At 41.5% G+C, this 23,449-nt stretch overlaps 1 long non-coding RNA gene across 1 annotated transcript in view; it reads left to right on the top strand.

Annotated features, from left to right (window-relative positions):
• The window catches only part of LOC108636201, an 84,409-nt gene continuing 61,775 nt past the window's right edge, over positions 816-23,449 (top strand). Inside the window, exons 1-2 of the long non-coding RNA XR_001918167.1 lie at positions 816-1,322; positions 5,595-5,669. This is a non-coding gene — a long non-coding RNA (uncharacterized LOC108636201). The remainder of the gene's footprint in view (positions 1,323-5,594; positions 5,670-23,449) is intronic.

Below are 23,449 nucleotides of genomic sequence, written 5' to 3'. Positions count from 1 at the left end.
TAGTAATGAAATTGAATCAGTAATAAAACTTTCCCAACAAACACAAGTCCAGGACATCACAGAATTTTCACAGGGAAATTCTAGCAAATATTTAAAGAAGAATTTAAACCTATTCATTTTAAACTGTTCTAAAAATTTAAAAATTGAAGAAGAAATAAACACTTCCACACTCCATTCCAGGAAGCCATCATTACCCTGATAGCAAAACCAGATGCAAACTGTGAAATAATAAAATTACAGGCCAGTAACCACAATAAAGATAAATGCAAAAATTCTGAACCCAACTAGAAAATTGAGTTCAACAATGCATTAAAATGATTATAATCAAGAGGGATTTATTCCAGGGATACATGAATGGTGAAGTATCCAAAAATTAAACTGTATGGTACACTAATTTAGAAAATACACAAAAATCACATGATCATTTCAATAGATGTGGCAAAAGCATTTGGCAAAGTTTAATATCCATTTATGATAAAGCTCTCAACAAAAGTGAGTATAGAGGGAACATACCTCAACATAATAAAGACTGTATATAACAAGCCCGCAGCTAACATAGTCACAGTGCTGAAAAGCTAAAATATTTTCTGCTAAGATCAGAAGACAAGTATATCCACTGTTGTCTCTATTATTCAATATGGTATTGGAAGTCCTGGTCACAGCAATCAGACAAGAAAAAAGATGGACAGCAGAGCGGAGCTTGTGCGGTTAGGGTAAAATAGGTAAAGGGGATTAAGAGGTGCAAAATGCTAGTTATAAGCAAGTCAGGGTTGATGTAATGTATAGTGTACAGAATATAGTTACTACTTAATAACATTGTATAGTGACAGATCATTTCTAGACTTATGGTGAACAGTGTATAGTAACTAAATGAAATCACTATGTTGGACACTGAAACTAAACGATAAGTCAAATACATTTCAACTGAAAAAAATCCCCTGTTATGAAGGTCTGAGGAATCTGTGTCAGCTCTTTAGAAATGCTAGACCTGCAGGGATGCACATCAACACATGTGGATGTGGAAGAAAATTCAGTGACAGAGCATTTTTCTTCAGGCCAAAGCAGACCACTAACCATAAACACATGTTATCAGAAGTTAACACCTGTGTTTGTCTCAGACCTAGACTTTCCAGATGATATGATTTCTTGAGGCATTTGTGAAAGATGTAATGGACTTAAGCAGTGGCAGCTGCACAGTGCTGGAGAGACTGTGAGGAGATACCCCACATCCAAGGACAGAGAAGCCCCAGCAAGACTGTAGGCACTGGAGTGGCAGCTGTGCAGCACTGGAGTGACTTTGAGAAGATACCCAGCATCCAACGGTAAAGGAGAAGCCACCAACAAGATGGTAGGAGGGGCAAAATTGCGTTTAAAATCACACCTCATACCAGCCAGAGATGCTCAGAGGGCTCAAACAAACCTTGTGTGCACCAGAACCTAGAGACACCACGGAGACTGAGACAGAACTGTGTTTGAGTGTCTCATGTGGAGGTAAAGGTCAACAGTGGACTGTTGCTGGGGTAGGGGCTCTGGGAGCAGCAGACCTGGGTATGGCATAAGCCCTCTTGGAGGAGGTCACCATTAACCCTACCACAGAACTGCCAGAACTTACACAGGACTGGGGAAACAGATTCTTGGAGGGCACACACACACACACACACACAAAACCTTGAGTGCACCAGCACCCAGGAGAAAGGAGCAGTGACCCCACAAGAGACTGATCCGGACTTGCCTATGTGTGTCCAGGAGTCCCTGGTGGAGGAAAGGTTCAGCGGTGGGCTGCTGCAGGGTCGGGGGCACTGAGTGTAGCAGTGCCTGCATAGGACCTTTTGAAGGTCCATCTTCATTACCTCCACCATAGTTTGGCACCAGGTAAATAACAGGGAGGGAACACAGCCTGACCTGTCAACATAAAATTGGATAAAGATTTACTGAGCATGGCCCCACCCATCAGAACAAGACCCAGTTTCCCCCTGAGTCAGTCTCTCCCATCAGGAAGCTTCCATAAGCCTCTTATCCTTCTCCATCAGAGGGCAGACAGACTGAAAACCACAATCACAGAAAACTAACCAATCTGATCACATGGACCACAGTCTTCTCTAACTCAGTGAAACTAAGAGCCATGCCACGTAGGGCCACCCAAGACAGATGGGTTGGTGGAGAGTTCTGGCAAAATGTGGTCCACTGGAGAAGGAAATGGCAAACCACTTCAGTTTTCTTGCCTTGAGAACCCTATTAAAAATATGAAAAGGCAGAAAGTTAGGACATTGAAAGATGAACTCCCCAGGTCAGTAGGTACCCAATATGCTAATGGAGATCAGTGGAGAAATAACTCCAGAAAGAATGAAGAGACAGAGCCAAAGGAAAAACAATACCCAGTTGTGGATGTGACTGGTAATGGAAATAAACTCCAATGCTGTAAAGAGCAATATTGCATAGGAACTGGAAATATTAGGTCCATGAATCAAGGTAACTTGGAAGTGGTCAAACAGTAGATGGCAATAGTGAACATTGACATTTTAGGAATCAGCAAACTAAAGTGGACTGGAATGGGTGAATTTAACTCAGATGACAATCATATCTACTACCGTTGGCAAGAATTCCTTAGAAGAAATGGAGTACCCATCGTAGTCAACAAACAAATCAAAAAATGCAGCACTTGGATGCAGTCTCAAAAACGACAGAATGATCTTTATTCATTTCCAAGGCAAACCGTTCATTATCATGATAATCCAAGTCTATGCCCCAACCAATAATGCTGAAAAAGATGAAGTTGAATGGTTCTATGAAGACCTACAAGACCTTTTAGAACTAACACCCAAAAAAGTTTCATTATAAGGGACTGGAATGCAAAAGTAGGAAGGCAAGAAATACCTGGAGTAACAGGAAAATTTGGCCTTGGAGTACAAAATGAAGCAGGGCAACGACTAATAGAGGTTTGCCAAGAAAATGCACTGGTCATAGCAAACACCCTCTTCCACCAACACAAGAGAAGACTCTACACATGAACATCACCAGATAGTCAACACTGAAATCAGATTGATTATATTCTTTGCAGCCAAAGATGGAGAAGCTCTATACAGCCAGCAAAAACAAGACTGGGAGATGACTGTGGCTCAGATTGTGAACTCCTTATTGCCAAATTCAGACTTAATTTGAAGAAAGTAGGGAAAACCACTAGACCATTGAGGTATGATCTAAATCAAACCCCTTATAATTATAGAGTGGAAGTGGCAAATAGATTCAAAGGATTAGATCTGATCGACAGAGTGCCTGAAAATCTATGGATGGAGGTTCTTGACATTGTACAAGAGGCTGGGATCAAAATCATCCCCAAGAAAAAGAAATGTAGAAAGGAAAAATGGTTGTTTGATGAGGTATTACAAATAGCTATGAAAAGAAGAGAAGCAAAAAGCAAAGGAGAAAAGGAAAGCTATACCCATTTGAATGCAGAGTTCCAAAGAATTGCAAGGAGAGATAAGAAAGCCTTCTTCAGTGATCAGTGCAAAAAAATAGAGGAAAACAATAGAATGAGAAAGAGTAGAGAGCTTTCCAAGAAAATTAGATATACCAAGGGAAATTTTCATGCAAAAATGGGTTCATTAAAGGACAGAAATTGTATGGACCTAACAGAATCAGAAGATATTAAGAAGAGGTGGTAAGAATACACAGAAGAGCTACACAGAAAAGATCTTCTTGACTCAAATAATCACAATAGTGTGATCAGTCACCTAAAGCCAGACATCCTGGAATGCAAAGTGAGGTGGGTCTTAGAAAGCATCACTACAAACAAGGCTAGTGGAGGTGATGGAATTCCATTTGAGCTATTTCAAATCCTAAAAGATGATGCTGAGAATGTGCTGCACTCAATATGCCAGCAAATTTGGAAAACTCTGCAGTGGCCACAGGACTGGAAAAGGTCAGTTTTTATTCCAATCCTAAAGAAAGGCTATGCCAGAGAATCCTCAGACTACCGCACAATTGCACTCATCTCACAACCTAGCAAAGTAATGCTCAAAATTCTCCAAGCCAGGCTTCAACAGTATGTGAAATGTAAACTTCTAGATGTTCAAGCTGGATTTTGACAAGGCGGAGAAACTAGAGGTCAAATTGCCAACATCCCTTGGATCATAGAAAAGGCAAGAAAATTCCAGATCATCTACTTCTGCTTTATTGACTATGCCAAAGCCTTTGACTGTGAGTATCGCAACAAAGTATGATAAATTGTTAAAGAGATGGAAGTACAAGACCACCTGACCTGCCTCTTGAGAAATCTGTATGCAAGTCAGGAAGCAACAGTTAGACCTGGACATGGAAAAACAGACTGATTCTAAATAGGGAAAGAAGTACTTCAAGACTGTATATTGTATCCCTGCTTATTTAACTTATATGCAGAGTACATCATGAGAAACGCTGGGCTAGATGAAGCAGAAGCTGGAACCAAGATTGCCAGGAGAGATACCAATAACCTCAGATATGCAAATGACACCATCCTTATGGCAGAAAGTGAAGAACAACTAAGGAGCCTCTTGATGAAAGTGAAAGAGAAGAGTGAAAAATTTGGCTTAAAACTCAACATTCAGAAAACTTAGATCATGACATGTGGTCGCATCACTTTATGGCAAATAGATGGGGAAACAATGGAAACAGTGACAAACTTTATATTTTTGGGCTTCAAAGTCATTGCAGATAGTGACTGAAGCCATGAAATTAACAGGTGCTTGCTCCTTGGAAGAAAAGTTATGATCAACCTAGACAGCATATTAAAAAGCAGAGACATAAATTTGCCAACAAATGTCAGCTAGTGAAATCTGTAGTTTTTCCAGTAGTCATGTATTAATGTGAACATTGGATTATACAGAAAACCAAGCACCAAAGAATTGATGCTTTTGAACTGTGGTGTTGAAGAAGACTCTTGAGAGTCCCTTGGACTACAAGGAGATCCAGCCAGTCCATCCTAAAGGAAATTAGTCCTGAATGCTCATTGGAAGGACGATGTTGAAGCTGAAACTCTGTACTTTGGCCACCTGATGTGAAGAACTGAATCATTTGAAAAGACTCTGATGCTGGGAAAGATTGAAGGCGGGAGGAGAAGGGGAAGACAAAAGATGAGATGGCTGGATGCCTTCACTAATTCAATAATCATGAGTTTGAGTAAACTCCGGGAGTTCATTATATTCACGGAGGCCTGGTGTCCTGCAGTCCATGGGGTCACAAAGAATTTAACATGACTGACCCACTGAACTGAACTAGCAATGGTAAAGAATAAATATTTCTTGCTAGAATATAAACAATCTGCCTGGGTTTGAATGAAATACAAATGTAGAAGCTGAATCTTACTAGGAAAAAACTCAAAAACTCTAACCCTAAATTATTTAACTATATGTTGACTATTAGACTGTATTCAAACACAGTATGGTTGAAGGTCTATAACAGTGACCCACAGTGGGCCTGTATGTTACCAGCATTTCCACAGTCACCGTTAACTTGGAGGGATAAGTCACAAAGCGTGTGTTTGATAAACTTTTTCAGCAGCAACTTGGTTTTTTGATGGAAAAAGTACATCTTCATACATACCATCTTCTTACTCTCAGGAAGAAGATAAATTGCTGTGGATATTGATGATTGAAGGGAAGAAGAAAGCAATGAGGATCACCAAGGATTTTAAGGTAGGTATCTATCACCTCAAAGTTTCAAAAATTTTTTATTTCTCTGTTTCATATAAAATGCAGAGAAGGCAATGGCACCCCACTCCAGTACTCTTGCCTGGAAAATCCTATGGATGGAGGAGCCTGGTAGGCTGCTGTCCATGGGGTCGCGTAGAGTCAGACATGACTGAGCGACTTCACTTTCACTTTTCACTTTCACGCTTTGGAGAAGGAAATGGCAACCCACTCCAGTGTTCTTGCCTGGAGAATCCCAGGGATGGGGGAGCCTGGTGGGCTGCCGCCTATGGGGTCACACAGAGTCAGACACAACTAAAATGATATAGCAGCAGCAGCAGCAGCATACAAAATGAGTATGTCATATATTATACTTCTGTCTGAATTACGAAAAATGAAGGCAGTATCAAAGCATATAGTTGTTATCACTGACATTTTACTGTATCTGTATTCACAGTTACAAATTGACACCATTTTTTTAAAAATATCTTTTAAGAAACTATTAAAAGGTAACATTAAAGCATGTTACTTGTCTAATCGGCTTAACTATGAAGTCAATATGTTTTAAAATGACTTAGTTTTTATAAATTAAAATTCTTATATGTGGCAATCAGATTTTTTTGGATGGCCAATTATGCTATTTATTTTTGTCATATTATTTTAGAACTCTGAACATTAGCTTAAGCAGGGAAAGAGAGGCTACACAAAAACACATTTGTACAGCTATAAACTTGATTTAATTTGACTTTCCAAATTTATGAAACACTCTGTGGGTACACATATGGAAAGCATTGTGCTGTATTTAAATTACATTATGTTTCTCATCGTGTAAAATTGCTCCATGCAAATACAGAAAGACAAATATTTGGAGATGTTTAATATTTTTAATTGTTTGTATTGCATATTGAATCATAGTTTATTATTAAAATATAAACAAAAGTGGCCTACAGTTATTTTACTTCTAAATCAAACCCGTGGATGGCCTTATGTCTTTTACATTATATGCTGGTTACTCCCAAATGAAAACAGATACTCAGTTCCTAGTCTTAATTGTGTACAGCTTTTTCAGTTTTAGAGAATATCTAGGATCAAACTGGAGAAAAATATGATATTTTGCTAAAGATGTATTTTTTACTTTCAAGTATTGAATATCTCCCGAATACTAGTGACATGAATTCCTTTGTTAAATAAGTTAAGAATACACTAAATTCTATCAATCGAGTGTACAAAATGAAAAAATTTCATATACCATGCAGTATTTTACTTTCACCCTTTCAAAATAATAGAAAGTAATTCATAATAGTTATCTTCAAGTTTCTGTTTAGTTACTTTTGAAATCTGTTATTGTATATGCAGCCAAATTAAAGGTTCAGATTCATCATGTATAGGGAAAAAAACTGGTATACATAATTATTATGTCCAGTATTTCCATTTCAAAATGTTATTTTGAAAACTTTAAAAAATGTTATTCACATGCTTTTATTCGCCAAAATGTTAGAATACGGTATTTTGGTCATTAATGAGTTTTGTGCACATGCAGCTGTATTCACAGTGGACAGTGCCTTTGCGATCTTGATGGGAAGCCCTTTCTTAAGAGTGTACGGTGGGAAAAGCCATTAAGCACACTTGGGAGGAATTGACCTAGGGTCACTTACTTGGCACCCCACGCCAGTACTCTTGCCTGGAAAGTCCCATGGATGGAGGAGCCTGGTGGGCTGCAGCCCATGGGGTCGCAAAGAGTCAGACATGACTGAGCAACTTTACTTTCACTTTTTACTTTCATGCATTGGAGAAGGAAATGGCAACCCACTCCAGTGTTCTTGCCTGGGGAATCCCAAGGACGGAGGAGCCTGATAGGCTGCCATCTATGGGGTCGCACAGAGTTGGACACGACTGAAGCAACTTAGCAGCAGCAGCAGCACTTACTTTATCACCTGCTCATCATTAGCTGGAAATACACCTTTTAAATTACATAAAGACTGAAATGATATTTTAAATTATTTGAGCTTTGATCACATTCTTAATTGAAATAATTCTAATTATTTGATCTAACTCTAAATCTCAGATTGTGCTAATAGAGTTAGTCCTTAGGTTGATTAGAAATCCAGGGAGTCCAAGGAGGAGCAGAAAGGTGTCTGGGGCTCTTGAGGAGGAGAAAAGGGCAAACTTTATTTATTTATTTATTTTTTCTCTCTACATTCCTTCATATTAGTCACATAAGAGGGTGGCATATTGATGGATGGTAGATGAATGGATGGATAGATGGATAGCAGGAAAGTAAATAGATCGATCAGATTGCATGTGCCACAGTGAAGATGTCCTTTAGTTTTATTTAACACAGGGTTTTAGAGGAGGTAATGCTTTGGGGGAAAATGTACAATTCTTGCTGTGTTCTAGAAACTGTATGAAGGATAGAATTTGAATACAAAACTATGGTAATCTGATGAGTCAGAAACCCATTGCATATATCAGACAAAAAGGATAAGTTAAAACTAAAATACAGTAGGAAGAGAAAAAAGAAAAACTTGAAGAAAGATTTGTGTTGTATATTGGAAGAACATGTCAGTGATTGTGTGGATGAGGTTTGTAATAAAAAGTTAAACTCTGTTATGACATTTGGTTGCAAATTACTTTTAAGCCTCACATCTGGCTTTTCCTATGCTTCTCACCTGGGCACAATGAGAAAGAAGCCCAGGTGTTGCACCTTTAGTATGTGTAGGAGATTCAAACCACCCAACCATCTCAGTTCCTATGGGAATCCTCACTCAGGCCCACCCCTAACCACAATGAAAGCCTGAACCCAGACTGCTCTCTTTGTTTTCTCATGCCATTTTGGACCTGCTTGAGACAGCACGGCTCATCCTGGAGCTCTCAATTATGTAAGTCATAACTCTTTTCCTACCTTCTTGGTTTATGCTTGTCATCATCTGTCACCACATTCAAACCAAGTTTTGGGTGGAGGTTCTTTCTGTTTTGATAAAATGGCCTGGGTACAACAATGTTGAAAAGAATTTCATGGAGTGGAACATGCAGATTTTTACTGTAGGTTTCTAGGCATTGTTTCTTTTTTTCATTCTCAAAAAAAGAAAAGAAAAAATCAGAGGGGATAGGTCATTATGAACTTCATTAGGGGTCATGATTTTTCACTTTTATGTTTATTGAATTTAAGGTTCCTGTTGATGTTGTTTAGTCCAATTTTGGCTTGGGAAATTAAAAGAGACTGTAGAAATCAGTCATTCTAATATAAGGAACAGTTGAAAGCATGTGAAATGAATAGTTGAAAATGATGTTCAGCATTAGCTTAAAAGAAATTGCAGCAACAGATAAATTTTCTTATAAATATAGCACTTTTAATGCCTTTTAAGTTTTAAAAAGACTTCCGAACTAAACCATCAGCTTCTAGTAGTTTCAGAAGCAGACTTCTACCACATGTGTGCTTGTTTGGGGAGTTTGTGTTTTCCTCGGTTCTGTGTCGTTGCAACAAAAATTTGAAGTGACGGAACAGTATTGGAGCCCTTGGACGGACCAGTGTTGGAGCCCTTGGACAGACCAGTGTTACAGCCCTCGAATGGACCAGTGTTACAGCTCCGTGCTATGGCTCAGTTTTATTTAGAAAGTAAAGGAAAATACATACTCGATGTGTGAGGGCATGCCGACCCAAAAGATATGAAGAGAAGAGAAGCCCTCAGCCCAATGTTGGCTTCTCTTTTTATATGTTTTTTCTTCTCCCACTGGGCTTGCCTTATGTAAACTGGGCTAGCCAGGAGTGCTGTTCGTTTTACCTGAGGTCCTCACTCCAGTCCTCAGACCTTCCTTTGTTCTATTTTTGTGGGCTTTTCCCTTCCTTGTCTTTTAGCTCCACCATTCTGGACTCGTTTTTGCTATTCTAACTACCTAACATCCCTGCCTCAAGAGATGGGAGGCCCCATTTTTGAGAATAGGGGTGTTGAGGTCTCTCTGGCTACTTCTTGCTGAAATGGGAGGGCGAGGGGCATTGGGCCTCCCCCTCTTGCTAGTCTCAAGCCTCAGAGTCCTTATAGCAGTGTCCATCCAAGGTTAAGTGATATTTTACATGGTCAGCTGAAATTTTATATATCCTTGTTGAACTGGAATTGCATATTGTAGCTTTTGACCTGGGCAGAGACAAAATGGGTTAGACAATTGATAATACATGAATCAATCATAGGCAGAATCAATCATAGGCCGAATCAATATGGTATAACAAGGACTAGTGGGGGCATTATCCAACTCCAAATTCCCCCTCACCAGGAGAATCCCCTAAAGAGAGATTGTAACCATCCTGAGAACTCTCAGTTTGTTCTTTGAGATCCTGTAGGGTCTGAATGTTTTTCTTGAGGACTGTGACACTTTCTTTAACTTAGCTGGAGGTATTTACCCAGAAGTAACACATCTCATTCAGGATGGTTCAGTTCCTCCTTGTTCAGGGATCAGGAGATCTATCTCCTGTCTGTTTTGGAATAGAACCCTTGCCAAGCTGTGTTGACACTTTAGAGCTGTCCTGAGAAATCTTATTCTCAGAAACTTAATTTTGGGGGTGTTCATTAGAATGACAATCATTTTTAGTTCTGAATAGTTATCTGAGATCTCCCAGGGGCTCACAGGTGTATTGAGTGTCCTCTTCTGTTTTCTTCCATGACTTGACTCCTGAGTAGTGAATCCAGGAGTCACTACTGGTATTCTTACAGTGTAGGGGCCCTTCCATGTGGGCTGGAGTTGAGCCTTTGGGGACCCATCTTTCCAGACTTTAATTAGGACCTGATTCCCTGGAGCATATAGTGATGACTCCTTAGAATTTTTGGGTCCTGGTTGACACCCCACAAGCATATATCCTATTGGAATTGCCCAGTGACCATGGTATAAGACAGAGAGGTCATTGACATAAACAAAAGGTCTCCCATATAGCATCTCATAAGGACTAAGACAAACCTGTTCCTTAGGGGCAATACAGGTGTGAAGGAAAGCTGTCGGTAAAGCCTCCTTCCATCCCAGAAAGGTCTCTCCTGGGTCATCTTTTTTATCACTAATTTTAAGAATTGGTTGGCTCTTTCTCCTTTTCCTAAAGACTGAGGCCTCCAGGCACAATGGAGATAATAAGTAATGCCCAATGCTTTAGAGACCCCTTGGGTGACCTTAGAAGTAAATGATGTTCCACTGTCACTTTGCAATGACCTGGACAGACCAAATCTCAGAATGATTTCATGGACCACTCTTTGTTTGTTTGTTTGTTTGTTTTTTTAAGCACCTCCTCAAGTCTTCTCAGTGCAGGTGGGAAAGCCTTCAATCAATCCTGTGAATGTATCTATCATGACTAATAGGTAGTTATACCCTTGAAAAACTGGCATCTGGGTGAAGTCCATTGGCCAGTCCTCTCCTGGGTAGGTCCCATGTTGTTGGGCGGGCTGAGCCAGCTGGGGCCTTTGAACTTCTTAGGGGTTGTTTAATTGTCAAGTTGAACAAGAGAAGACCACTTGCTTTATAGTCATTTGGAGGCTTGCTCCACTGAAGGACCTTTCTAGTAATCTTTGGAGGGCCTTTTCCCCTAAATGACTGGTGGCATGTAACGAGTTAACCAACTTCCATTGGAGCTTTCCAGGCAGAAAAAGGAGTCCCTCCTTTGGGAACCACCCCATATGATCTTCTTGAAAGCGCTCATGCTTAGCTTTAAGAGTCTCACCTTCAGTGTATGAAGGAGTTCCTGGCAAATTAGTCTGTGGAACTAAGGTGGCAACCCCTCTTATGTCATTGTTCTGTAATGCTGCTCTCTTAGCTGCCTGATCAGCGTCTTGGTTCCCTCGTGCCACTTCTATGCTCCCTTTTTGGTGTCCTTTACAGTGGGAGAGTGAAACCTCAGCGGGCAGATGACTGCCTCCAAGAGTCTAAGGATCTGATCACCATATTTGATTGGGGATCCTAGGGTGGTCAAGTGGCCTCTTTCTTTCCAAATAGCAGCATGTGCATGTAGCACCAGAAAGGCATACTCAGAGTCAGGGTAAATGGCTACTCTTTTTCCTTTTCCCAACTCTAAAGCTCGAGTCAGGGCTTCAGCTAATTGGGCTGAAGTACCTGGTGGCAAAGGTTTAGCCACTACGGTCTAAATATTGAAGAGTACTACATATCCAGCTCTTTTTCCATCCAAGACAAAGCTGCTTCCATCAGTGTACCAGATTCCTTCGGGATTGGTCAGAGGATCTTCTGACAATCCCTCTCAGGGTTTTGTCCAGCGGTCCAAGGTTTCGAGGCAAGAGTAAAAGGGGAGAGAGCCCTCGGGGGTCGGCAGGAGGGTGGCTGGGATAAGAACCTCACAAGGGGATGTGGTGGTTTTTCCATCAGTACTGCTAGATATCTGATGATTCTTTGATCAGACATCCATAAGTGGCCTCTCCCATTTAAGAGTTGTTTCACTTGGTGGCTGGTAAAAATAGTTAGTTTGCCCCCAAAAGAGAGTTTAAAAACATCTTCTAACAGGACTGCAATAGCTGCAAGATTTTGAAGGCAGGGAATCCAGCCTCGGGCGGTTGGATCGAGCCTCTTGGATAAGTAAGCTACATGCTGGGGCTCAGGTCCCAACCTTTGTGTTAACACTCCCAAGGCTATTCCTTCTTTTACATGGACATAAAGTTGGAATGCTTTTTCTGGGTCTGGCAACCTCAAGGCAGGTGATTTAGTGAAGGCTTGTTTTAGTGTAGCCTCTGCTTTCTTGAGAGTCCCTTAGACTGTAAGGAGATCCAACCAGTCCATTCTAAAGGAAATTGGTCCTGGGTGTTCTTTGGAAGGAATGATGCTAAAGCTGAAACTCCAGTACTTTGGCCACCTCATGCAAAGAGTTGACTCATTGGAAAAGACTCTGATGCTGAGAGGGATTGAGGGCAGGAGGAGAAGGGGATGACAGAGGATGAGATGGCTGGATGGCATCACTGACTCGATGGACATGAGTTTGAGTGAACTCTGAGGGTTGGTGATGGACAGGGAGGCCTGGAGTGCTGCAATTCATGGGGTCGCAAAAAGTCAGACAGGACTGAGCGACTGAACTGAACTGAACTGCTTTCTTTTGAGGAATTCCCCTCATCAATGGAATTGAATCATCCTGTCCCTTCAAGCTTTCATATAAGGGCTGGGCAATTAAATATAGTTGGGTATCCAGATTCTACAATACTCAGCCCCAGGAAAGTTTGCAACTGTTTTTGAGTCTTGTAGGGCAATTGGAGGATTTCTGTACCCGTTCAAAGGACAGCCTCCTGGACCCGTGTGTAACCTGAACCCCCTGGTAGGTGACCTTTGTCTTGACCATCTGTGCCTTAGCACAGGGGACTTTATATCCCCTCTCTGCCAAAATGTTGAAAACCTGAATTGCATAATGTTGGACATTTTTCTCATCTGGAGAGCGTTTTAGTAGGTTATCCACATATTGTAATATTTTCCCATTAGGTCCCAGGTCCAGACCTAGGAGATCCTGGCTAAGAGCCTGCCCAAACTGGTCAGGGCTATCTCTGAACCCCTGAGGTAATATGGTCTAAGAAGCAAAAAGGTATTGGGATTCTTTAGCCAGTGGTATGCACAAGAATGCATCTTTGAGATCAAAGACTGTAAACCACTTGGCACTGGGCAGAATTTCTCCCAAGATTACATAGGGATTGGGTACTGTGGGATGGAGGGGGACTACAGCTTCATTTATGATCTGGAGATCGTGAACCATTCACCAGGTTCCGTTCTTTTTCTTTACAGGGAGGATTGGGGTGTTACCAGACTAATTGGTGGGGACCAATAGCCCACAGGCAAGGAATTTATTTGTTAAAGGCTGTAGTCTTTCCTGAGCTTCTCTTCTGAGGGGATATTGTTTCTGGTTAGGAAGTTGAGTGGGATCTCGGAGGACAGTGATGACTGGTTCAGCTTGGTGGGCTCATCTAGGAGTTCCCTGCTCCACACCTAGGGGTTAATTTTGTCCTCCCCTAGTTTTTGGTCTCTCTCTATTGGAGAAAGTGCATTGGATTGTTCAGTAGTAACCAGAAGCTGTAGGGTTCTAGGGGCTGAAAAGCTTCTCATCACAAAGGTGGTCCCCAGTTTAGTAAGTATATCTCATCCCAGTAAGGGAATAGGACACTCAGGGACCACCAGAAACTGGTGGGAAAATATTGGTCCATCCCACAAACAAAGCACCACTCGGGTGAATCTTTAAGTAATTGTTTTTCCTGTAGCACACAAAATGGTACAGGTTTGGGATTAGAAGGCTCTTGAGTAGGAGGTCAGGACAGAGTAGGTAGCCCCTGTGTCAACCAAGAAATTCTTGGACTTACCTGCCACATCCAGTTGCACCCTTGGCTCCAACCCCATGATGGTTATCTGTGACAGGTGGGCTCGCTGGAGTGGGCAGCTTCAGTCCTGTTGAACCATCATGAGGAAAAGCATGGCTCTTGACCTTGAGGCTCTTGGGTCCCAAAGGCAGAGTGCCACCCAATGTCCCAGTTGATGGCATTTGTAGCAAGCCATTTGAGGAGACTTGTCACAGTTTGGACACTCTGGCCCAATGCCTTTCCTGTCTAGAGATAAGGCATTTGCCTCCTGCCTAATCCTTCAAGGACTTGAGATTTGCCACAGCGCTTCCCTGGAGGGGAGCCAGCATCTGGGATGCCTTATCTCTTTCCTTTCCTCCCTCTTCTGGGCCTTGGCCTTCTTCTCCTGTTTTCTGTTATAAAAGGTATTGGTGGCTGCCTGGACCATCTCATCTAAAGAGGCAGCAGTGTCCTGCTGCTGTAGCTGCTGTAACTTTATTCTGATGTCTAATGAACATTGAAAGAGGAATTTTTCCCTTAAAATCACCTGTCCCTCCTAAGAGTCTAAGTCCAAAGTGGCAAACTCTTAGAGGGCCTCTTCTAGCCTTTCGAGAAAGGCAATGGTGTTCTCGTTGGGCTCCTGAGTTATTGCTGAGACCTGGGCATAGCTGATTACTTTTTGCTGGGCTGCTTTCAGTCCTGCCTTCACACAGATCAGAAAATAATCTCTTTCCTAGATGTGCTCAGGGTCATTATAATTCCAATTAGGATCGGAGGAGGGGACTGCAGTTTCCCCACTTATCACTTGACATGTGAAGCCCTGTAGCATACTTTTGGGCTTCCTTAAAGGCTCTAGCATGCTCAAGGTCAGATAAAGTTTGACTAAATATGACCATGATGTCCTTCAACATCAAGTCAAAGGTCAAGGTAATCTGTTTGGAATGTATCTATATATTTGCCTGGGTCATCTGTATAGCTTCACAAGTCTTGTTTGATCTGTCTTAGTTCTAAGAGGGAGAGGGGCTTATGGACCCAGGTTGGTCTGAAATCTCCTCTAGTTTCAACTAAGGGTCTTTTGTGGAGGAGGTGCTCCCAGATACGGGGTCACGTTTGGATACAAAGAAGGAGCTTCAGGCAACTCAGGAGCCATGGGAGGTGAGCCTTCACGGGGAGGTTCCTTCTCTTGTTGTCTGTACCTAACACCATTTGCCTAGTAGTCCCACTTTTAGGGCATACAATAATCCCATACTTAAGACAGAGTTCCTTCATATCTCTTAGTTGGAAGAAAATTTGGATGTAGGGGATCTCTGTCCATTTCCTTTGTCTTTTGCAGAATAATTCTAGCTGTAATTTTAAACTCCTATCCTCAGGCCAGTGTTCCTTTCCCCAAGAGGATACCATGGCAAGGCAGTGGCACAAAATAATTTTAAGCAATGTTTCCTTAGAGTTAGAGGATCTAAGAGCTTCCCGTTATCAAGGATGCATCTCAAGGGTTTCTGTCGGCAAGTGGATTGGTTATTTCCTATCTGAAAGACAGTGATGACAGGGAGGAAAAGAAAAAAGAAAAAACTAATAGGCCTCCTTCAATTTCCATGGGTGGACTTCCTTAGGAATGAATCTTTCTGAAGCTTATCCTACCCAGTACTGTTGCAGCCTGAAAGCCAGGCATCCCCAGGTCAGGGTGCAGATTCCCAGGCAGGCTGAGGTGTGACAGCCTCCTGGAGATTGAATCCCCAGGCAGGTCAAGGCATGTCGACCTTCTGGGACCCCTGGACTCGCGGATCCCTGAGCAGGTTGAGGCATGACAACCTTTTGAGGATCCTGGAACCCCTGGACTGGAGTTGGATATCCCCAAGGTCTCTAGTGTGACCAGTGCTGGGTAGGATTAAGGGGTTATAATTTTAACTCATTGCCAGTTTGTTCACTGCAGATGGGAATAGATAATCATGATGTAAAGCAATCCAAGCCTGTGCCCAGAGACTGGGAACCTGGAGAAGCAGCCATAAGCCTTATCCTCTTACTGCTCTGAGGGAATGTAAGTCACTGATTTCCTCCCCTAGTCCTCTATAAGAGCTGGTTAGTTTGTCTCCAATGGTAGACATTTCATTGTCATAGACCCACTTTAGGTAATATCAGAAGTAATGACAAAGGAATAGGTTATCTGGTCCTGCTAGGGGTATTAAAAGTTTTTTAATAATAATTGGGGTGGATCAATGTTCCCTGCAAGGGGGCAGGATCGTGGTTGTAGGACTTAGTGAGTGGCTTAAGAACAAATTGATAAGAGGCAACAGATGTTCCATAGAAGTGAGGTGGAGATTTGATCCTAGGGTATGTTTGTAACTTTAGGAGAAGGGTGGTAAGCGTTTGGGCCCAAATGGCCTGCAGGACTAAATCCCAAAGTGGCAAACATTATCCCTGGAAGCCCAACTGTGTTTGAAGGGATGCCAACATATGGACTTCTAGCAGGCATTTTGTGCCTGTCACCTGCCCCAGTGGGTCCACTGAGATATACTGTTCTTACACATGTTGTAGGAAACATGGAAGATGAAGGCCTTAATATCTAGAGGGATTGGGTATTATACAATAGTTCCCTCCTAAGGGCCGGTTATTTTATGGTTGTCCCTGCAGAAGATTGTAGAGGCAAGATTGTGGGTCCGTATGGGGTTCAGGAAAGAGCATGAAACAGGAGGGAAGGGGGCAGGGCACAACTTTTGAAAGAATGACATACCCCTAGGGCATAACATAAACTGATTAAAATAAAATGTGTCCAAGATGACAAGTCAAATTCAACTAAACCGTGATCCCCAATCTGCAAGCTAAATGACACACCCAGAGGTGGCAGGACAATTCCAAGGCACTGTCAAAGGAAGGAGGAGTGTGTGGTTCCTGGATGGTTGGGGTGATCCTCCCACTCATTAGCATATGAGTTCACCTAGCTGGAAAAAGCTAGCCACACCACATTCCACAGCCAAAGCACTTGCCCTCTGTGCTGGCCCGCACCCTGTGGAGTGTGCTGCTGTCTGAATCCTAACAAGTCCACCTCTTACCTACGGCTGAATCACCTATGGCTCACCTCACTGAACTGCATCTTCCAGTACACTGGGCTTCTTGTCTCTTCCACTGCACTGGCTTTTCTTCTCACTCTGCTTCCACTGTGGGAGCTTCCACTGTGGGAGCTTCCACTGTGGGAGCTTCCACTGTAGGAGCTTTCACTGTGGGAGCTTTCACTGTGGGAGCTTCCACTGTGGGAGCTTCCACTGTGGGAGCTTCCACTGAGTTGGGTCCTGCTGTGCTTGGCCTCCTTCTTGTTGGGGGCCGAGCTGAGGTTGTTTCAGCCGTGTTAAAAGTCACCGCACCAGAGATGTCGGGGGAGTTAATCATTTCCTCGGTTCTGTCTCGTTTCAACAAAATTTGAAGTGGCAAACCAGCATTGCAGCCCCTGGACGGGTCGACCAGTGTTACAGCTCTCAGATGGACCAGTGTTACAGTCCTTGAACAGACCAGTCTTACAGCTCAGTTTTATTTAGAAAGTAAAGGAAAATACATCCTTGAGGCATGAAAGCATGCTGACCCAAAAGACGTGAAGAGAAGAGAGGCCCCCCAGCCCAATTTTGGCTCCTCTTTTTCTGTTTTCATTTCTCCTTCCCCTGGGCCTGCCCTATGTAAATTGGGCTAGCCAGGAGTGTTGTTTATTCTACCTGAGGTCCTCACTCTGGTCCTCGGACCTTCCTTTGTTCTGTTTTCGTGGGCTTTTCCCTTCCTTTTCTTTTAGCCACTGCCATTCTGGACTCCTTTTTCCTATTCTAACTGCCCAACATGGTAATTATAAGTACTTTATCACTTAAAATGTCTGAATAGATGAACTTATGCACAGTTAGTTTTCTCACAAATTCATGTAAAGACACAGCCATTGTTGACATAAAATAAGACAAAAGTCACTGGAGACTCTTTCCTGATTCATGCCTACTGGACTCCTTATTTCACCAAACCATATTAAAAGGTAGAAGATATACAGGCTTTTAAAACTTTCAGGTAAAGCTTTCTTCCCAGACATTGCTTTCCTATGTAAGACTAAATACGTTTAGAACAGAGAGCCTTCTTCCTTGTTGTGTGAACCTCTGTTCAGCTGATTTTATTCTTCTGTAATTATTTTGGTCACTGATTTGTTACCATTATTTCAGCTACTTGATACCAGAGCACACCATCTTTTAGACATTATTATACTTGATTTGAGTAACCCAGAATTCTATGCTCTAATTAAGTTATTCAGATGGATAGATAATTTTATTTCTTTGGGCAATGAGGTCCTTTCAATCAACCAGGGAAGCACAGACAGCCATTGAAGTTAACTTTTAATTTTGTTACTTTTTAATGAACATTTATAAAGAACATGAAAATGTAAAATTCATTTACTCTGAGGGAAAAAATGTGAAACTTTAAACTTAATTCCTATTATCATTAAACATTTAGATTTATTAAAATTCTTTTATAATTAAATGACTCACTTCTCCTGTACTTATAATATTAACATTCATATTTCTGTACATCTTATTTGTCTTGAAGTTCAGAAATAGATTCCCTATTCTTTCTTCCTCCTTTTCAACTCACTTTCTTAATTTTTATGAACTCACTCTACGTTCATGCTTAGTCATACCCAACTCTTTTCAACCTCCATCCATGGGATTTTCAGACAAGAATACTGGAGCAGGTTGCCATTTCCTTCTTCAGGGGATCTTCCCAACTCAGAGATTGAACCTATGTCTCCTACATAGCAGGCAGATTCTTTACTGCTGAGTCATCAGGGAAGCCCATTATAAACCTACCACCTCTATTTAATCTGAATATTTAGGATCAAATTTTTCAAATTTTGTATATAAATTTAGCCAATTGTTGGGAACATTGAAGTTTGACCTAATCAAACACAGTCCTTCACTGTTTCCACCTGGAACTGTGTAATCTCTGTGACACTACAAGGCTCTATATCTAAGCCATTACTCACTTTGGTATATGAGATTAAAAATACTTGTTCAGTTATCAAGACCATGTGCCTGTTAATTCAGAATAAATGAACAGAGTTAGTATATCAGTTGCTGTCCCAGGGACACTGGCACATGTATTCTATCCGATTTGGATTTTAAAAAGCAACAGCTTCAGAAACCATTGTATAACATTATAACTGAAATCAACTGGCAATACATTTAGGAAAAAACATCACAATACAATTTAGTTCAGTCGCTCAGTCGTGTTCGACTCTGTGCAACCCCATGAACTGCAGCATGCCAGGCCTCCCTGTCCATCACCAACTCCTGGAGTTTACTCAAATTCATGTCCATCGAGTCGGTGATGCCATCCAGCCATCTCATTCTCTGTTGTCCCCTTCTCCTCCTGCCCTCAACCTTTCCCAGCATCAGGGTCTTTCCCAGTGAGTCAGCTCTTCACGTTAGGTGGCCACAGTATTGGAATTTCAGCTTCAGCATCAGTCCTTCCAATGAACACCCAGGACTGATCTCATTTAGGATGGGCTAGTTGGTTCTCCTTGCAGTCCAAGGGACTCTTGAGAGTCTTCTCCATCACCACAGTTCAAAAGCATCAATCTTTGGCTCTCAGTTTTCCTTATAGTCCAACTGTCACATCCATACATGACCACTGGAAAAAACATAGCCTTGACTAGATGGACCTTTGTTGAAAAAGTAACGTCTTTGCTTTTCAATATGCTGTCTACGCTGGTCATAACTTTCCTTCCAAGGAGTAAGTGTCTTTTAATTTCATGGCTGCAATCACCGTCTGCAGTGATTTTGGAGCCCAGAAATAAAGTCTGCCACTGTTTCCACTGTTTCCCCATCTATTTGCCATGAAGTGATGGAACTGGATGCCATGATCTTAGTTTCCTGAATGTTAAGCCTTAAGCCAACTTTTTCACTCTCCTCTTTCACTTTCATCAAGAGGCTCTTTAGTTCTTCACTTTCTGCCATAAGGGTGGTGTAATCTGCATATCTGAGGTTATTGATATTTCTCCCTGCAATCTTGATTCCAGCTGGTGCTTCCTCCAGCCCAACGTTACTCATGATGTACTCTGCATATAAGTTAAATAAGCTGGGTGACAATATACAGCCTAGACATACTCCTTTTCCTATTTGGAACCAGTCTGTTGTTCAATGTCCAATTCTAACTGTTGCTTCCTGATCTGCATACAGGTTTCTCAAGAGGCAGGTCAGGTGGTCTGGTATTCCTATCTCTTTCAGAATTTTCCACAGTCTATTGTGATCCACACAGTGAAAGGCGTTGGCATAGTCAATAAAGCAGAAATAAATGTTTTTCTGGAACTCTCTTGCTTTTTCGATGATCCAGCAGGTGTTGGCAATTTGATCTCTGGTTCCTCTGCCTTTTTTAAAACCAGCTTGAACATCTGGAAGTTCACGGTTCACGTATTGCTGAAGTCTGGCTTGGAGAATTTTGAGCATTGCTTTGCTAGCATGTGAGATGAGTGCAGTTCAAACATAGCTTAAATACATTGTCTTTCTTCTAGATATTTTGATTCTCCTGAATGTAGACTTGTTGAAGAGAACAGAGTGTTGTTCTCTTGGGTTTCAGAAGGGCTCCTTTCTGCCTTTCCCTGCTGGAAGTGTGAGGTGATTTTAGTGTAACAGTTACCGTGAGAACATGGTGGCACTCTTGGGAATGAACAGCAGAAACTTGTTTAGGTTCCTGTGCCTGGGTTCCCTTGGGGTTTTACATTGGTTTGCCTACACTGAGCCACCAACAGTGTGTCAGTTATAGTTCAGGAGTTCCTACCCTGGCGCAGGTTACCGCCATGAACTCTACCATGCTCTCAGAAAAATAACAGAAAATAACCTCTCATGCTTCCAGCAGGGGTGAGAAAGGGCAAACTTTTTGAAGTACATCAGAACACACCATTCTCCTTAAGGAGGCCTGACCTCAGGAGAAACTAACCAGAGCCTAACCTTTTGAATTTTCTCAGAGTCTAATTGAATCGAGGGAAGGGATATTTCTAACTCCAGCCTGCCCTACCCAATATGTCCCACCTATAGGAGGAGGAAAAAATTAACCATTGTGGAGCTTTTGAACCTGAGACATAGGCTTACCAACAGACTGAGACCTAATCAAAGAACTATAATATGCTTCCCCTCTCCCAACTCCTCAGCACCCCATTACTAAAGGTGCGTTTGCAGCAGTTCCTTTTACCAGGTAGATCATGTATGGATATCAAGAAATAATTATAAGGCATAATGAAAGGCAAAGAAAAAAAAATAAAACACTGCCCCCCCCCCCCACCAAAAAAAAATCTGAAGAGACAGCACTGGAACCAAACATGGCAAAGATGCTGAAATTATAATATTGGGCATTTAAAGTACTGTTATTAATTAGGTCTATGAGAGAAGGGCTCTAATGGATAAGTAGATAGCATGCAGGAGCAAAAGGGGATTGTAAACAGACATGGAAATCCTAAAAAAAATAATAATTAGAAGCAAAACACTGTAACAGCAAAAGGAATTGCGTCATTTTTTATAATTCACTGGATGTAACTGATGAATCTCTGAATTTGAAGATACATCAATAGAAACCTCTTCTACTGAAAAGCAGGCTTCTCAAGTGGCTCAGAGGTAAAGAATCAGCCTGTCAATGCAGGAAACTCTGGTTCAACACCTGTGTTGGAGAGATCCCCTGGAGAAGGAAATGGCAACATACTCCAGTATTGTTGCCTGGAAAATTCTGTGGACAGAGGAAACAAATAGGGTCATGATAGAGTTGGACAGGTCTTAGTGACTAAACAACGATAACTTAACTACAGGTTCAGGGGTCGCAAAGAGTCAGACACGACTGAGCGAATGAACTGAACTGAACTGAACAGGGGGATCAGAGAAAACCAAGCAATATAAATGGCAACAAATCTACACTTAGGCATATCACTTTTTAACCATCGAAAATCAAAAATAAAGACGAAATACTGGGTGCTAAAAAGCCAGGGTTTGGTGGGGGAAGGGTACTTCTTATAGAAACAAAGATAAGAGTTGCAATCTGACTTCTCTTTGGAAACAATGCAAGCAAGAGAGTGGAATTAACTATTTTAAATGGTCAGAGAAAGACCAAACAGCCTGGAATTGGAAAAATTCCAGGACAATTCCAGGGAAATTCCTGGAAATTATCTTTCAAAAATGAGGGGAAGAAGACTCTTTCAGACAAACAAAAATTTAGGTAATTTGTTGTCAGTAGATTGGCCTTGTTTAAATGTTTAAATGTTTAAAGTAGCTCTTTAAAGAAATCTTTATAGATAAGAGGAATAATACAGGTCAGAAACTTGGAACTCTATTATAAGAAAGTAGCATCAAAGAAGGGATAATGAAAGTAATATACATTTATCTTTCTTGTTGATCAAGCAGATAAGTTCAAAATAATAGCAATGTATTTGATTATGTGCTTATTATACAACTTATGTGTGTATATATCTGCTTGGGTATGAATATAAGTGAACTGAATGAAGCAGTGCCAAAAGGGGTAGCAGGAAGGAATTAGGGTGTTTTTTGGTGGTGTTATTTTAAGGTACTCTTTTCTACTCCTGTAGTAGTATAGTGTTATTTGAAGGTAGACTAGGATTAGCTATAAATGTGTATTTCCAGATTCGAGGGCAACTATTGAAAAGTAAATAATATCTCTATACACACATTATACAAAAATCATGTATAGGCACACATGTGCACATGTGTGTGTGTGTGTGTGTGTGTGTGTGTGTGTGTGTATTGATGCTTTTGAACTGTGGTGTAGGAGAAGACTTGTAAGAGTCCCTTGGACACCAAGGAGGCCAAATCAGTCAATCCTAAAGGAAATCAGTCCTGAATATTCATTGGAAGGACTGATACTGAAGCTCCAATACTTTGACCACCTGATGCAAAGAACTGACTCATTGGAAAAGACCCTGGTGCTGGGAAAGATTGAAGGCAGGAGGATAGAGGATGACAGAAGATGAGATGGTTGGATGGAATCACCAACTTGATGGACATGAGTTTGAGCAAGTTCCAGGAGTTGGTGATGGACAGGGAAGCCTGTTGTGGGACAGTCCATGTGGTCACAAAGACTCAGACATGACTGAGTGACTGAACTGGGTATGTATATCCAATATACTTACGGAGAAAATGGGATCATATATAATATTCCTTTATAATCACTAAAGGTAAAAAGAGTGAAAAAAAAGGAACAAAACAGAAAACAGTAATAGATATGTGAAATAATATTCTAGCTGTACCAATAAAGACTTTGAATATCAATGGTCTAAATGCACCAATTAAGAGACAGGGATTGTCAGAATGAGTCCCAGGTACATGCTGCTTACAAGAAACTCATTTTATACATCCACACACACACAGACACACATAGGAACATACTCCCAGGGATGCTGAGATGCACATACCCCCAGAGACTCAGAAATGTACAAATTGAGAGACACCCAGAATAACCCAAGCGGAGAAATAGAGATACACACAA

Source organism: Capra hircus, chromosome 6, assembly GCF_001704415.2.
Source record: "Capra hircus breed San Clemente chromosome 6, ASM170441v1, whole genome shotgun sequence".
In the NCBI taxonomy this organism is placed as follows: domain Eukaryota; kingdom Metazoa; phylum Chordata; class Mammalia; order Artiodactyla; family Bovidae; genus Capra; species Capra hircus.
Note: the sequence above shows the minus strand (reverse complement) of the source record. Positions and strands in the feature narration are given on the sequence as shown.